Genomic DNA, 6,000 nt, shown 5'->3' with positions numbered 1-6,000 from the left:
ATCTTGTTTCTGTATTCTAAGCTCATTCTATTGTAAAGCTAATCTACTCAAATCAGTGCAGTCAGGGCAGCAAAACCTCCTGTCTTTACTAAACAAGTATTTTCCGTTAAACTTCCTAGAATAACTTTTAATGACCTTATAAGCACACCCACCCAGGGCCATACTTCCTACAGAAAAATCCCATCCCAAATCTGCCACTCATCTCCAGTGTCACTCTTAAATGCATGTCAACTCCTATTACTCAGTCTCTTTGAAGGAATCATCTATCCAGTACTTGATTATTTTATTAACATCTGAATTTTTACTATAGGTTAATTGCAGTCTATAATTTGGCCTTCTGTCAACAAATTGCACTTATCAACTAAAACATGAAAATATATTTTGAACATATACATAAAAAAGCAAAAAGTTTCTACACAAGAGTAGTTCAAAACAACTTCAGCATTTCTAGTGATAGAAAATAGAAAACTATTTGAAAGTCTTCATACTTTTTTCTAGAAACAATGTGTAACATTTTCATCTTCTTGTTTTTCCCTCTGTAAATAGAAATACACATACTACACATATGTATTTATAAATGCATAATATCTGTTAGAAAAAAAGAATAAAAAGTGTTTTCCAATGAGTAAAATTTATGAGGAAGCAAAATAATTTCTTCAACTTCAATGAACTACAAATTCCTTTAAAATATTGAGTTGGTAAGAAAGCATACATTCACAAAATCATGTTAACTTCAAAATAGCTCAGAAATCATCCATTTATTTTTACATATGAAGAAAATGAGAATTAGAGTTTAAATTCTTTCACAATAAGATAGTAGCAGTAGTCAGACTAGAAATAAAGTGCAAGAAAAAAACAGGCTTTGTAGTTTAAAAATTAAATCATCGCTCCACCCACGCACCCCCAACCCACACAAAACAAAAAACAACAGGAAAAAAATACCCATAACAAAAGTATGTGAACTTCAGAACATTACTTAACTTTTGGGGCTTCAGTTTCTTCATCTTTCACAAAAGCATAATAAAACTTTAATACTTCTAATTACCAAATTATTGTTGATTGTATTAGAGCTCACATTTCATTATTCAGGAAGATAACTTTGGCTTTATTCATTAAACAGATATTTATTGAGGACCTAATACATATGCTAGGCATTGTCTTTAGCAGACAGGCAAAGGGCTAGGAATATAAAAGGCTCTGAAAAAATATCATTTGTTCCCTTATTTATAGCTTTAATAAATATCAATTTGAATACTTAGTCTGCACAAGATAATGGACAAAAATGAAAGACAAACAGCTATAGACTCAGCTCTCAGTTTAAAATCTAGTGGGGGAGATTAACAAGTTAGTAAATTAATATTTAAAATGTTAGGACCGAAATAAACAGGAGCTCTTATAAATATTAAAAACGGGGTCTACATACAGAAGAGAGAAAACATTTAAGACAAATCCTAAAAGATAAAAATTAAGCAGCCATGCAAAAAGCTAGGAAAATTTTAGACAGATAACAGACACAAAACACCTCAAGAGAAAAAAATGCTTCACTTAAAGCATTTGTTTTTAAAATGTTTCAATCATTGCCCTTTTAATATTATCAGACTATCTGCAACAACAAAAAAATTAACTTTCACTATTTTGTATACAGACCCACTTTGACTTACAATGGGTTACATCCCAATAAACCCAACAGAAGTTGAAAATATCATTAGGTTGATAATGTATTTAATAGGTTAGAACCTACTTAACACCTGATCTTTGCCTAGCCTACCTTAAATGTGTTCAGAACACTTACATTAACCTACAGTAGGACAAAATCATCTAATACAAAACTTATTTTATGATAAATAAGGTGCTAAATATCTCCTGTAACTTACTGAATACTGTAAAGAAATTGAAAAAACAGAATGACCGTATGGATACAAAATTATTTTAAATGTACTGGTGGGTCACCCTTGTGACTGCATGGCTGACTGGGACATGGCGTGACCTGCTGCTGCCCAGCACCGAGAGAGAGTATTGTACCCCTTCTCTAGCCTGGGAAAAGACCCAAATTCATTCAAAGTACCGTTTCTACTGGGGTGTCTGGCTGGCTAGGTCGGAGCATGTGACTCTTGATCTTAGGGTGGTGAGTCCAAGCCCCACATGGGGTGTAGAGATTACTTAAATAACAACAACAACAACAACAAAAGTATGATTCCTACTGAATGCATTTCAATTTCACACCTTTGTAACACTGAAAAATCCTAAATCGAACCACTATAAATCAAGGGCTGTCTATACTTCCCAATAAAAGCAGGGGCTAAGTAAGCACAGGATAAATACTAAGACTACTTAATAGCAAATGTTGGCTGGACCAAACAATGCATAAAAATGAGGGAAATCAAACCTAGATGGTGATGAAAACCAGATTATAAAATCTGGATTTTATTTTATTTTTTTAAGTTTTATTTATTTATTTGACAGAGAGAAATCACAAGTAGGAAGAGAGGCAGGCAAAGAGAGTGAGGAGGAAGCAGGCTCCCTGCCAAGCAGAGAACCCGATGCAGGACTTGATCCCAGGACCCTGAGATCATGACCCGAGCTGAAGGCAGAGGCTCAACCCACTGAACCACCCAGGCGCCCTAAAATCTGGATTTTATTTTGGAGGTAATGCTATACACACTGAAAGTTCTGAGCATGGAAGAAATGAAAGCTATACTTTAAGGAAATTTTAATGTTTTAAATACGTAAAAAATATTAAAGCAAAGAAAAAATTAAGTCAATGTTTAGGTAAAAGAAATTCTAATTATAGTAGCAGCTGAAATAAAAAGCAATATTGTAGATACACTGCATCCAGACATGGCAAGAAATTAAATGTGTGAAACAGACTACTTCTGACACTGAAAGTACAATAGGAAGGGAAGAGGACTAGATTGCGATGACACACTAAGTTCAAAAAATTTCATGTAAATTTTTACATATATTTCTATATATCCCAATTATCTCTATTCCTTTTTATAATATCATACATGAGCATTCTATATATTTTCAAGTGGTTTTAAATCACCAAGCAATTTAAGAAGTATAATTCCAAGCATATGGCATGCACTAACACTCCTAGACTGTACTTAGATAAACAATAGAGACTAAAGGCACCTTTGCTTTGGAAATCAGAGCTAGCAAATGACCTTTCATACTGAAGACAGAAGGATTCATCAAAAACTGATGGGTAAAATAGCTGAAAGGGGTTAAGAATACACTTATCAGGATGAGCACTGAGTAATATATAGAACTGTCGAACCACTATATTGGACCTCTGAAACTATCATAACACCATATGTTAATTACACTACAATTTAAGAAAATCTTTTAGAAAAGAGTCACCAGTTCTAGTAATTTACCATCTATTTAGGGAGGCAATAGTCAGTTACATGTAACAATTTGAGAACAATTAGATAAATACTACCATCAGTATTTTAAGAGATGGAAAAGATTAATGCAAACTTGTGAAACTAAATGCTTCAAGAAAAAAGGCTTTCCTAAATAGTTACTGATTTTAACTTTTGTTCAGAAAACGGATTAAGTAACACAGTTGGCACTGTGTAGCAGAGGAGCCTTCAATTCTTAAATTCATTAATTCAAATGTAACTAAATTTCATACTTGACATTTAGGGTGTCTAAAACCTGAAGATGAAAACTGCTAACCAAAGAACCCTCACTAAATGACTATGAAGGGAAATACTGGGCAGTACTAGCAGTAGAAATTAGGAGGTATCAAATTTGAGGCCAGTGATTTTATTAACATTTCATGAGTAACACATTTCTGGAGTCTATGTTTTAATATTTTAGAGTGCATTCTATCTCATAGTAAATAATACTCCACTTTAATATTAATGTTTTACTGCAGGACTACTGGAAAAGTTTCAAACTAGAAAAAAATAAAGTTAAAAAGATTTAGTGCACTCTAATACAGTTCTGAAATTATTTTCCTTCCAACTCTAAATAGTCTGTCAAAATATCTTATATTCTGCATTGATACAATCAACATGGCATAGCTAGGGCCACACAGCTATCTAAAATTTCAATTAAGTGTTCTTCTTTCCTGACCCATACAAAAAAGATATAACCACACCCTAAAAAAAAGGGCCTAAAGCAGTTCTCATCTTAAGACATGTAAACTAGGAAACTGAAACTTAACATAGGAAATTTAGGTAAATAACCTATTGAGTATTATTTTATCTTGTGCTTGATTCAGTGACTTAAATTGTAGATGTTCCGTTAATATATGCCAAATAAACCTGAAGAGAACCCAGATGCAGAAAAGTCCTATTTTCCCAGCACTTGGATTTGTGCTATCTGCATTCAAACTTGAGTATATACAAATGTTATAAAGAGCATGGGTGAAGGGAGAAGGAATGTTGTGAGGTCACATACACAAATCTTCAGAGGAAATGATCCTATGTTTAAAATCCTTCATCAAAATTAGCAGTATACATTACTAAATAACATCTCAGGATAAAGTTTTTGTAAAGATCTAGAGAAATCTTTTTTTAAGATTTTACTTATTAACTGAGAGAGTAAGGGAGCAAGCAGGAGCAGGGGAGGGGCAGAGGGAGAGGAAGAGACAGGACAGGATCCACCGGTAGAGCTAGTTCCCAGGACATTCCCAGAATCCTGAGATCGTGGCCTGGGCAGAAGGCAGACACTTAACTGACTGAGCCACCCAGGTACCCTGAGAATTTTTTTCAATACTTTTTCTCTTCAGATTTTTCTGTCACACTTTCTCTAACGCATGTTATTTTTCATAAATTTATCTTGCCAAAATAAAATGAATTCTGAACATTTTTGTTTCACTTGGCTATTTCAGTAGGTTTTATCTTAGCATGTCTTAAAAAACAAAATCCACAAATTAACAACTATCATAAACTAATATATTTCCTAGAGATTATCCTTACATTCATAAGTAAGATTTAGTTCTCTAGCTTATGGACTCCAGCAAGGGCACAAAATTTTCTTAAAAATAATTTTAATATTGAGTAGTAGTTTGGATGAAATGTAACTATTATGACAGGATTTTAACATGAGAAGTATAAGGATGCTTATCGGAGTCACAGATGTGCTTTAGGGAAGTCCATAAACTCAGTGAAATAATGCAAAAATTGTAATACTAAATGCAAACACTTTTTCTGGGGAGAAAGAACAGAGCTCTCATTTTTCAAAAAATCCATGATCATTCCCTACAGCCCAAATTAAGAACCAGTGAAGAAAAGGGCATCTAAATTTGTGAATACAGATACTAATAAAAACATTAGAGCATGTTTTTATGTTTTTTATTTATATATTTTTATTGTATTTTATTGTTTATCATTTACTTGGCCATAAGAGCCATTTTGTTGAAACACAAAACTGCTGACTTTTTAAATTAAGCCACTATTCTTTAAACCCTTTTCTGGTGCTATTATAATTTCTTACGGCAGTGGGTACTCAGCCTTCCTTTAGCTTAAGAATATTATCTTTCTGAAAACATAGGAATGAAGTTTTCCTGTGTTGGCCATTTGCAAGTTGCTTTCATAAAACAGAGATGGCTTTTTTCCTATTATTTGGTATTTAGTTAATAAGACTCATGAAATTTGTTTTTGGCATTCTAGATACTAATAAGACATCCCACTGTAACTATTACTTTAAGATATTTTATTTTAACAAGAACAGATACTTCATGTATGCCCTATTAGTCTACTGCAAAGCAGTCTATAGTAAATAAAGCCCAGCTGCCCCCCTGGTTTGACCATTCAATCACTGTGAATTGTGTAGTGTTGTACTCTCTACTACTTGACTCCCAACAACTTTCAAAATAGCAGTTGAGGGTGAAATGAAGCTAAAGGGACCTAAAACTGGGGTCTCTGCCATTCTCTAACATATAAAAAACAAAGGGAGGGTAGAAAAGCAGAGTTAAATCTGCAGTGTGCTTCTGGACCTTCTCAAAGGCTTGAACAAGCTTTAAACTTCATGAATAAATTTCAA

The sequence above is a fragment of the Lontra canadensis genome, unplaced genomic scaffold (assembly GCF_010015895.1).
Source record: "Lontra canadensis isolate GAN:19392208 unplaced genomic scaffold, GSC_riverotter_1.0 scaffold80, whole genome shotgun sequence".
In the NCBI taxonomy this organism is placed as follows: Eukaryota; Metazoa; Chordata; class Mammalia; order Carnivora; family Mustelidae; genus Lontra; species Lontra canadensis.
Note: the sequence above shows the minus strand (reverse complement) of the source record.